Genomic DNA, 11,447 nt, shown 5'->3' with positions numbered 1-11,447 from the left:
GACAGGAGGAGAAAAGAAAGATTAAGAAGCTAGAGCAAGCTAGTTTAGGCCATTAGAAGGTGCTTCGAATTGATTACTTATTAGGTAAGATATGTATAACTTTTACCTTTCATTCTACACAAATTTATTTGAAAATGAGTTATAGGAAAATTAAATCGGTGAAATTTGAGGGGTTTGATTCTTGCTCAATAGTAATAAAAAGATTCTTGAAAGTTAAACTAGAGCTTTATGATTAGTTTAAAGCTGAACGGTAAAGTTTTAAACCCATGGGCTTAATTTAGCCCTTAGAGAGAGAAATGTTAGGGCAAAAATTGGGTTTGAGTGAAATAAGATCGGTTGAGGTGATATAAAGTAGCAATCGGGTAGTAATGGACCTATAATGGATAAATGAAAAAGAGTTAACGAATGATTATAGCCCTAAGTAGTAAATATAAGTTTTTGATCAAAATGGACTAGATGACTAAAATGTGCCTAATGTATTCAAATTGACATATTAGACAGGTGAGTAGAGAAAGGAAGTTTGAGATAAGCTATAGAGGTTATTAAAATTCACAAGTAACCTTTCTAGTGACAGAAAGGTTGAGGTAATTGAAGAACTTCTTTTGTTTGACTGTTTATTTTAATTGTGTGTGAGTATGCTATGTAGTACATAAATGTGCTTGAAATTAAACATGTTTTTATAGCATTGTGTTAATGTTCCATAAAATTGCTTTTGATTGAATAAAGCATTAAAATGAGTGTTTTCAAACAGTATGTTAATATATATGCTATGTGTGAGGAAATGAGTAAAATGATAAATGAGAACCTTAAATGGTTCGGAAAGGATGATCATAAGGGTGGGAGTTTACTTGAGTAGAGAGGTGATGATAAAGACCATATGAAAAGGTTTTCTTAGTACTCAACCGGGTGTGATGTTAGAAATAATTCTCCTTAATACCTTATAAGGTGCGGTGTTGGAGAAGATCTCTTTAGTGCCTATTGAGGTGCAATGTTAGAGATAAGAAACTCCTTAGTGCCTTTATGATACGATGTTGGAGTCAACAATGCCTGATTGTGTGTATTGAGGCAAACCATAGTCTATATGTGTGTTAAAACATCTTTGGCCCGATAATTCTGCCACTGCAGGTGAGCTCAAGGCCAATAAAAGTGTACATTGGTCTAAGACGAGCCTATGGTTTCGTGTTGGGGTGATTTGGAGGTTTGGTCAGTAGTGATCATGCTATATCATATTATATGATGTTATGAGGTATTATGAGATATTGTGGAATGTTGTACGTGAAAAAGTGGTGAAATATGAAACATTGATGAGACTTAAGTGAACATGTGATATATATTATGTTAATGAGATTTTAAAGGGTATATATGCTTTACTTTCATATTGTTACATGTGATAATCAATAGGATTGCGTTATTCTGTTACTAAATTTTTATCTCACTCCTATGGTTACATGTTTTTAGGATTGGGCAGTGAGCAGGTGATAGAACACATTTGTTACCCACTTTTATTTGTCAATTAGGACCATTTTATTAATGATTTATCACCTTCAAGTGCACACATTGCATTAGATTTGGAACTTTGCCTAAGTTTCTAATATCAGTGCACTAGGGGCATTTTGGTCCAAAAAATGAACTTTTGAGAAAATGTACAAGAAAAATTGACAAAGTGCATTTTATGTCCAGTTGATGAATGGTGAAATTATTTTTAAAATTCATTTTAGTTTGGGAGTAATTAAATAAAAAAGTCAACACTTTCTTAAGTGTCTTAGTTTGTCCTAGTTTTTGGTTTGCCTTTGTGTGAAAATTTTTATATAATTTTGTGCAGCCTAAAACTTGGTTAATTTAATAAATTCTCCCTTCTAATTATGAATTTAATTCTGGACATGAATTAGATTTTATTATATCATATGCTATTTAATTGAATTATGTGATTTATGTGACATAGGTGGCATGTGACTTGTGCATCAATTGGGCAATTGAGGTCAACACTCCTTGAGGACAATGGCTGATGGTTTGCACGTGAATTATGATTATTTTGAGGGATTAGATCAGCTAAAATGATGTGGATGACACATGGGAAATTAGGCACACATTGGAATCATCTACAAACCAATAGGAAGTTGCCACCTTGCAAGTGTGACAAGGCTCCCATTTACATTTTAATTTCTTTTTCCTTATTTTAATTAAGCTTCAGCTGATGGGAGACACCAAGGAGCACGCCATTTTAAGTCTCAAATGGGATCCAACACATATCTCATTCATCTTCCACATTCTCTCTCTCTTGTTCATAGTGTTCTTCATTTTCTCTCTTTTGTTCTTCATTTTCCAGCACCCTAACCTCCATTTTTAGCCACCAAACCTCCACAAAACTCATACCATTCTTCTCCTTTCTTCATTTTCGTTCCATCCCTTCCATTTTCACAAGGATTGAAGCTCATTTTCATCATTCAAGAGCTATGGAGTTTGGCCTTCACAAGCAATCACTAGGGTTCTTGAAGATGAAGATTGGCTAAGTTTCTTTGTGGAATCCTAGAGAGATGAAGATGGAGGATGAGTCTTGAGCTTCAAATTGGCTAAGTTCTTTTGTTTCCTATCCTCTTCTCTTTTTACTAGATGGTTAGATTCCTTAATCTAGGGTTTAATCATCTTAGCTTATAAATTCTAATTTGAATTTGATGTTGATGTAAAGAGAGAGGATTGTTTCATTTAATTTCTTCCTTGGACAGCCATGACTGAATTTTGCCACTCTTTGTTTGGCACATAATCTTGTGTTTTTCAATTAGTGAATTTCTTGTGTTAATATTGCATAATCTTGTGGTGTTAATGCTTGTGTTGTTGAGTAGCTTGACATAATCTTGTGGTTGCTCAATTTATGTGTTTGACCATGGCTGTTGAGAGAGGATTTTGAGTGAATCACTTGGCTAATGTCTTCACCAATTGGTTAATTAAACTAGGGACTTTAATCTAAGACCTAGGGAGGTTAGCTAATTAGGTTAATTGGCTTAGGATAATTTTCTTAAGTCATGACAGCTTTAGTCAAGAGGAAAGGGAAGCTAAACTTAGCCTAATCATGAGAAGATAATGAGTCCAAAATCAACTAATCTCTAGGGTTCCATTATTGTAAAAAGGGAAGTTCATTTCACTCACTTTCACTAGCATTTTAATTACTTGCATATTAGGTAATTAGTTTAGATAATTAGCTAGATAACTAAATTCCTACAAACTTTGGTTGATTTATTTCACTAGATAACTTTCAATTAGACTTAAAACCATTCCTTGGGAGATGACCTAGGGTTGGCCCTATATTGCATTAGGGTTAGCTTTAGTAGTATAATTTTGAGGATAAGCGACTAATTCCTATCAAAATTTTGGCGCCGTTGCCGGGGAATGGTTTAAGTTTAATTCTAAGGTTGTTTAGTACTTAATTTATATTTTTAGTGTTCCTGAAAATTTTTTTGAAAAATTATAAAAATTTGTGTTTTGTGTTTTGTTTAGTGTTTTTTGTGTGTTTTGAGTGTTTTTATTCTGTTTTGAAAAAGAAAAAAAAAATTAATGCAATTTTCGTTGGTTTGGTGTAGAGCTGAAAATACTCTGTTTCTAGTGTCTCTGTCTGAAATTGAAAAATTAACTGGGAATGATTCTGAGGGAATTTGAACTTGAAATTTATTTCATTGAAAGCTCTATATCCTAGCTTCACTTTAAAATTGGTTTGGTCAATTTTGGACGTGGGAAGTGTCCTGTGGAAATTTTACAATCTAACAAGGTCCAGGGAGCCATTACAGAGGATTTCCAAAACCCTGTTTCAATTTTGAGTTAGCATATCTTCCTCTTTGTGCGTTCAAATTGATTGATTCCAGTTTCATTTTTCTTATCGCTGTCTTATCTTTGTTTCTTGTGTTTAGGATTTTCTTCAATTTTTCCATTTTCCTATTTGAAAGTTTGTTAGAAGCTCTGAAGGTCTTCTGGACGAAATCCTGTTTCTCCAGACTTGAGGACCAACTTGTGAAAAATTCTGGGAACGATTGGGCAGGATTTTTAATCTAAAATTTTTATATAATTTTCCTGTATATCTCTTGTGTTTCTCATAAAAGTTTCAGGGGAATTTATCATGTGGATTTGCTGATAGAAAATTCACAAGTTCACTGTCTCCAGAGAGCCTACTGTGCGAATTCCAGAATTGCCAAAGCTTCTTGATTGAGCATTTCTAACTCTCTTTCTACTTGTTTGGTGTTATTTTTTTTTCATTTTGTTGCTATTGAGTTTAATAAAAAAATAAAAAAAAATTATTTCTCTTGCTTTTGTGTGTTTTGAATTGTTTCATGTTGATTTGCATTTTAGTTTAGCTTGTTCTTTGTTCTTAATTTTCTTGAGCTTGATTAGTGCATGACCCGAAGAAAACATACCTCTTTTGTTGAATTAGATCCAGAAATTGAAAGGACTATTTCTAGATTGAGAAGATCACAACCTATTCTTGATTCTCATTTGGTTTGTAATTCAACAATGGAAGGTATCTTAGGACATGAGCATGTGCATAATGAGGGCCATGGGAATGGGAATGAGAATTTGCATGATGATGGCCATGTTAATAATGAATTTGAAGGCTTGCATAACCCTAGAGAGGAGAGGAGCATTAGGCAATTAACTCAACCTAATTGGCATGATAATCCTTATGGCTTATATGTTCCTCCTACTAATGTTCAATTTGAAATTAAATCCTCCTTGATTAATGCATTGCCTAAATTTCATGGGTTACCAGGAGAGGATTGTCATAGGTTTTTGCATACTTTCCTATTGGTTTGTGATACTATGAAGCCTATGCATGTAAATGTTGATGATGTTCAAGCTAAGGCTTTTGTATTTTCTCTTGAAGGTTTAGCAAAGGAATGGTATTTCAACTACCCTTCTTATGTGAAAGTGAGCACATGGGCTGAGCTAAGAAGACTCTTCTTAGATAAATTCTTTCCAAATTCCAAGGTCACCAATTTGAGAAAGCAAATCTATGGGGTCCAACAAGGAGAGGATGAGAGTCTCTATGAGTATTGGACTAGATTCCAAGGCCTTTTGGCTAAATGCCCACACCATCAAATTTCTAGTGAGAATTTAGTCCAATATTTCTATGAGGGCTTGATTCCAAGAGACAAAGTTAACATTGATGCCGCTAGTGGTGGATGCTTGATTGACCTCACTTCCTTAAAGGCTTGGGAACTAATTGACAAGATGGCTTCAAGTGGTGCTCAATACTCTACAAGGGAAAAGAGAAATGTGAATATGGTAGGTTCCTCAGTTCTTAATGATTCATATGTGGACTTGCTAGCTGCCAAGATTGGGAGAATGTTGGCTCCACAAATATCTCAAGTGAGCAATGTAAGTACTTCTCAAGCACTTGTCCCTTATTCTTGTACTTTTTGTGACTCACCTATGCATGTAGAAAGCAATTGTCCTATTAAGTTTGAACAAGTAAATGCTATCTACAATGGAAAACAATCCCATGGTGGGAGGCAAGGGCAAGGAGCTTATTCTAATACTTACAACCCTTCATGGAGAGACCATCCTAATTTCTCCTATTCAAATCCAAATGTGGCTTTACAAGACAATCAACAAAGAGGATCCTATCAAAACACCTTTGGCCGTGACCCTCCACCTCATTTGTCTCAAGGTAGCTCTTCTCAAAGCTACAATCCAAGTGGTAATTCTCTTACACCTTCTTCTAATTCTTATAGTGATAGGAGGCTTGTTCCAATTGAGAGTTCTTCTAATTCGAACTCTTCTAATGATGTGAATGTGTTACGTAAGCAGTTGATTGAAATGAACTCTTTGTATAAAAACATGTATGATGGCTTAGGGAACAAGGTAGAGAGTATGGGTAACAAGTGTGAGAACATGAACTCTAAAATTGATGCCCTTACTTCTCAAATGAATATGCTTGCTAACCAATTAAGTGCAGCCAATGCTCAAGCCTCTACATTACCATCCAACACCGTTGCTAATCCTAAAGCTAATCTTAATGCTATCACATTGAGGAGTGGCAAGGAGTTGGGAGAAAGAGTACAAGAAGACAAAAGACAAGGGAAGGCCGAGAAGCCCTCTTTAAATTCTTCAATTGATGTTAATGTTTCTAGTTCTTCTTTTGCTCCTAATGATGCATCTTTTTGTAGAGATGATGAGGATGAAAACATTGAGGAGATCATATGTGAGCAACCACCATCTAAGGTGGAAAAGGGGACTATGGCCGAGTTGTTTAGTAAGGAAAAAGAGGGAGAGGCCGAGCAAAGTGAAACAAGAAAGGAGAGTTCAAGGAAGGAAGAAGGAAAGCAAAGTCAAGAGATTATGAAGAAGCTTCCTTTTCCACAAGCACAAGTGGTCCCTAAGCAAGTAAAGGGACAATTTGATCAAGAGGTATATGATTTCTTCCACAAGATTCATGTTAATGTACCCTTGATGGATGTAGTTAAGAACTTTCCTAAGTATGCCAAATTTTTGAAAGATTGTTGTACAAATAAAAGAAAATTTAGGCCTAATGCAAGGGTACAATTACCCTCATCTGTGAGTGCTATCATGAAGCCTCAACTCCCTATAAAATGTGAGACCCCGGTTCCTTCACAATTCCATGCAAGATTGGCAACACACATTTTTCTCATGCATTGATAGACTTAGGTGCAGCCATTAATGTTATGCCTCTTTCAATTTATCATGCCTTGAGTCTTGATTGCATGCATAAGACACCTATGATATGCCAATTAGCGGATAGAAGTGTTAGAAGACCACATGGAGTAGTAGAAGACTTGTTGGTTTGTGTTAAAGGTCTATTATTTCCTGTGGATTTCTATGTGCTTGATATGTCAAAAGAAGGGAGTGGGGATGATATTTTGATTTTAGGAAGGCCATTTATGAGGACTGCCCGTACATTGATTGACATGGAAAAAGGTAGTTTGATTTTGAAATGTGGAGAGGATCATGTTATTTTAATATATATGAAGCAATGAAACATCCTTTTGAGGATTATTCTTTGTTAGGTGTAAGTTCCATTGAGTTATTGCTTCATGATGCTTGTGAGTCTCACATGCTTGATTCTTTCTCACATGTTGATGATGATTTGTCTCTTGTTACTACTACATGTATTGATGGATGTAGTTGTCCTATTTGTTTAGAGATTGATGCATGCTTGAATGATGCAACTACTTCTTCTCATGATTTGTTTAAAATATCTCCTATGCTTGATCTTGAAATGCTTGAGAAGGGTATATCTTCTTGTGTTGTAGGTACTAAAGCCATTAAGGCCGAATCTATGAGTTTTTCTCCACTCGAGCTTGATGTTCTTAGGATTCCCAAGCTATTGGAGGAAAATTCTACACTTTCACATGTCGAGGCCGTGGCTCAAGTCCAAGCACTTGAGGACAAGTTGCAAGAAAAGGGGGAGGCTGTAAAGAAAGAAGAGGAGAAATCAAAAACAAGTGAGAAGCCTAAAAGACAAGATAGTACCATGGAATATTCCACCAAATTAGACTTGAAGAAGCTCATTCCCTCTTGTGTAGAGCCACCTACCTTGGAGTTGAAGCCTTTACCATCCAATCTCAAGTATGCATATCTCATTGAGAATGAGAAGCTTCCGGTAATAATTTCTAACTCTTTATCTCTTGAGGAAGAAAATGCATTACTTGATGTGTTGAGAAAGAACATACATGCTATTGGTTGGACTTTGGCTGACATTCCTGGTATTGACCCTATTGTGTGCACACATAAAATTTTTCTTGAGGACAATGCTAAGCCCATTAGGCAACCACAAAGGAGACTTAACCCATTGATTTTAGATGTGGTAAAGAAAGAGGTTGTTAAGCTACTTAGTGCTGGGATCATCTATCCTATAGCTGACAGTGAGTGGGTGTCTCCAACCCAAGTTGTACCTAAGAAAGGGGGGATTACTGTGGTAAAAAATGAGAAAGGAGAGCTTGTTCCAACTAGAGTTCAAAATGCTTGGAGAGTGTGCATAGACTATAGGAAGCTCAATAATGTGACTAGGAAGGACCATTTTCCTTTGCCTTTTATTGATCAAATGCTTGAGAGATTGGCTTCCAAGTCCCATTATTGCTTCCTAGATGGGTTTAGTGGGTATTTTCAGATTCCTATAGCTCCTAGTGACCAAGATAAGACTACCTTTACATGCCCCTTTGGTACATTTGCCTATAGGAGGATGCCTTTTGGTCTTTGCAATGCACCTGGTACTTTTCAAAGATGCATGATGTCCATATTTTGTGATTTTATTGAACATTGCATGGAAGTCTTTATGGATGATTTTACTGTGTATGGTGAGTCCTTTGATTCATGCTTGCATTCTTTAGATAAAGTGCTTGGTAGGTGCATTGAAAAGAAGCTTGTGCTTAACTTTGAAAAATGCCATTTCATGGTAGATAAAGGAATTGTTTTAGGCCATTTGATTTCTTCCAATGGCATAGAGGTGGATAAGGCCAAAGTAGATGTGATTGCTTCTTTGCCATATCCTGTTTGTTTGAAAGATTTGAGATCATTTTGGGACATGCAGGCTTTTATAGGAGATTTATAAAGGGGTTTAGTGAAATTGCTTTGCCTATGTCTAAACTCTTACAAAAAGATGTTGATTTTGTTTTTGATGATGCTTGCAAAAGGAGTTTTGACACTTTGAAAAGCATGCTCATTTCCCCTCCCATTCTTAAAGCCCCAAATTGGTCTTTACCTTTTGAGTTGTCATGTGATGCTTCTAATTTTGCTGTGGGAGCTATGCTTGGTCAAAGAGAGGGCAAGTTATCATATGTGATTGCTTATGCATCTAGGACCCTAGATTCAGCTCAGGTTAATTACACCACAACTGAGAAAGAGTTGTTTGCTATTGTTTTTGCACTTGATAAATTTAGATCATATCTTCTTAACTCTAAAGTTGTTGTGTACACTGACCATGCTGCTGTGAGGTACTTGTTTAAGAAGACAGATTCTAAGCCTCGCTTGATTCGATGGGTGATCTTAATGCAAGAATTTGATGTGGAGATAAGGGATAGGAGTGGTTCTACCAATCAAGTAGCGGATCATTTGTCTAGACTACCTCATTTAAAAGCTACTATGGTAAACTCTAACCCTACTATTCCTTGTGATTCATTTCCTGATGAGGCATTGTGTGCCATTTCATCTAAGCCTCCATGGTATGCCTCTTTTGCTAACTATATTGAGTGTGTAGAGTCTTGCCTCCTTGTGCTTCACGTTTTGCCATTGAAAAATTGAAAAGAGAGTCTAGATTTTACATTTGGGAACCACCTTTGATGTGGAAGATTTGTAGTGATAAAGTGATTAGGAGGTGTGTTGATGATGTTGATGTGCCTTCTGTTCTTGAATTTTGTCACTCTCATGCATGTGGTGGTCATTTTAGCTCAAATAAGACAGCTAGGAAGGTTTTAGATTGTGGATTGTATTGGCCTAGCTTGTTTAAAGACTCTTATGAATTTTGTAAAGCATGCTTGAAATGTCAAAAGGTTAGTAGTTTGGGTAAGAGACATGAAATGCCTCAACAACCCATTTTATTTTGTGAGATTTTTGATGTTTGGGGCATTGACTTCATGGGTCCCTTTCCACCATCCTTTAGTTTTGAGTACATATTACTTGGTGTTGATTATGTTTCAAAGTGGATTGAAGCCATTCCTACTAGAACTTGTGATGCTAAGATTGTTTTGAAGTTTCTCAAATCTAATATTTTTTGTAGGTATGGAGTTCCTAAGGCCTTGGTAAGTGACCAAGGATCCCACTTTTGCAATAAGATGATGAAGGCTCTCTTGGCTAAATATGGGTGCATCACAAAATCTCTACACCATATCATCCCCAAACTAATGGCCAAGCCGAAGTAAATCAAAGAGAAGTCAAGAAAATCCTAACCAAGGTGGTGAACACAAATAGGAAGGATTGGTCTTTACACTTGGAGGATGCTTGTGGGCTTATCGGACCGCTTATAAGACTCCCATTGGCATGTCTCCTTTTCGATTGGTGTATGGAAAGGCTTGCCACCTCCCTGTGGAGATAGAGCATAGGGCCTATTGGGCCATCAAGAAACTAAACTTGGATTTCCATCTTTCGGCTAAGGAGAGATTTCTTCAAATGCAAGAACTTGAGGAGCTTAGGTTGGATGCCTATGAGTCTTCTAGAATCTATAAGGAGAAAACAAGGATCCTTCATGACAAGCTAATCTTGAGGAAAAAGTTCCAAGAAGGAGATCAAGTCCTCTTGTCAAACAAGGTTTATTCATAAGCATGCCAAGTTGAAGTCTAAGTGGGAGGGACCATATTTAGTGACCAAGGTGTTTCCCTATGGGGTTTTGCAACTCTTGAATAAAGCCACGGGTTCCACTATGCAAATCAATGGTCACCTATGCAAGCTCTACAAAGATGCCAAATCACTTCAAAAGGAGGAGGACTTCTCTCAACATGTTTTTGAACCACCATGATAAGGTTGTATCTCTCTAACCTTGAGCTTTTTACCTTCCTTTAATTGATATATTTAATGATAGGTATAGTTCAAGTGTGGGGGAGATGAACCTAGTAGGAAAATTAGAGTTTATTTGCTTTATTTGACTTCTTTGTTTGTGTTTTAGTTTGAAAAAAAAAAAAAATCTGCACCACACTTTTATTATGCATTCATTATTGATCTCACCTTTATTTTATCACTAGTCTATACATACATTGAGGACAATGCATGATTTAAGTGTGGGGGAGAGAAATAAACATTTTGTTTTGTTTGTGGTTTGTTTGGTTTTGCAAAAAAAAAATGAAAAAACAAAAAAAAATTTTCTTCTTTGTTTGGTTGTTTGAGGTTACTTAATTACCTAGCTCTTGAATGGAATATTTTGATTCTTGAGATGTGGTAATTTTTAGGATTGAATAGGTGTGAAGTGAAATTCTTTTACCTTGAATTAATGGATAGAGTGGCATATTACCCATTCATGGAAGAGGCTAAACACTCAGTGTGATTAATTCCTTAGTGGTGTTACCCTCTAGAATTTGTTTCACGTCTTAATTAAGACCATATATCTTGCACTGTTTTGATAGGAGATGAGAGATGGCATTCATAAAAAATAGCCAAGAGCCAAATAGAAAAAATTATTTATTATCATCCTTGTTAGCCACTTTGAGCCTTTGGTTTGATCTTAAAAAAAAAAATTACCAAAAATTTTTCCCAAGGAATGCATGTTACACTTTTATATGTCTTTTAATATTCATTGCATGTCAAGATCAAATGAGTGGATGCCTATTATCATTTCTATCCATTACTTCCATTGTTTTCAAAGAGTTAGGGGCAAACAAAAAAAAAAACAACAAAGATAGATTTGAAAAAAAAATATAGTCAAAAAGAAAAGAAATAAAGTTGCTAGAGAAAAAAAAAAAGAGAAAAAAAAAAAGAAAAGAAAGAAAAAAAAATAAAAAAATAAAAAGTTGCCTAGC

The 11,447-nt window shown here is 35.8% G+C and overlaps 1 non-coding gene across 1 annotated transcript; it reads right to left on the bottom strand.

Moving 5' to 3' along the window:
* Positions 1–4,977: 4,977 nt before the first annotated feature.
* LOC129312244 (small nucleolar RNA R71) lies at positions 4,978–5,084 on the bottom strand. Its single transcript, XR_008593491.1, has one exon. It is a non-coding gene; the product is annotated as a small nucleolar RNA R71 (small nucleolar RNA).
* Positions 5,085–11,447: the final 6,363 nt, after the last annotated feature.

The sequence above is a fragment of the Prosopis cineraria genome, unplaced genomic scaffold (genome assembly GCF_029017545.1).
Source record: "Prosopis cineraria cultivar Desert tree isolate PC_DT_omini unplaced genomic scaffold, ASM2901754v1 PC5, whole genome shotgun sequence".
Classification (NCBI taxonomy): domain Eukaryota; kingdom Viridiplantae; phylum Streptophyta; class Magnoliopsida; order Fabales; family Fabaceae; genus Prosopis; species Prosopis cineraria.
This window is presented reverse-complemented; position numbering and strand designations above follow the sequence as displayed.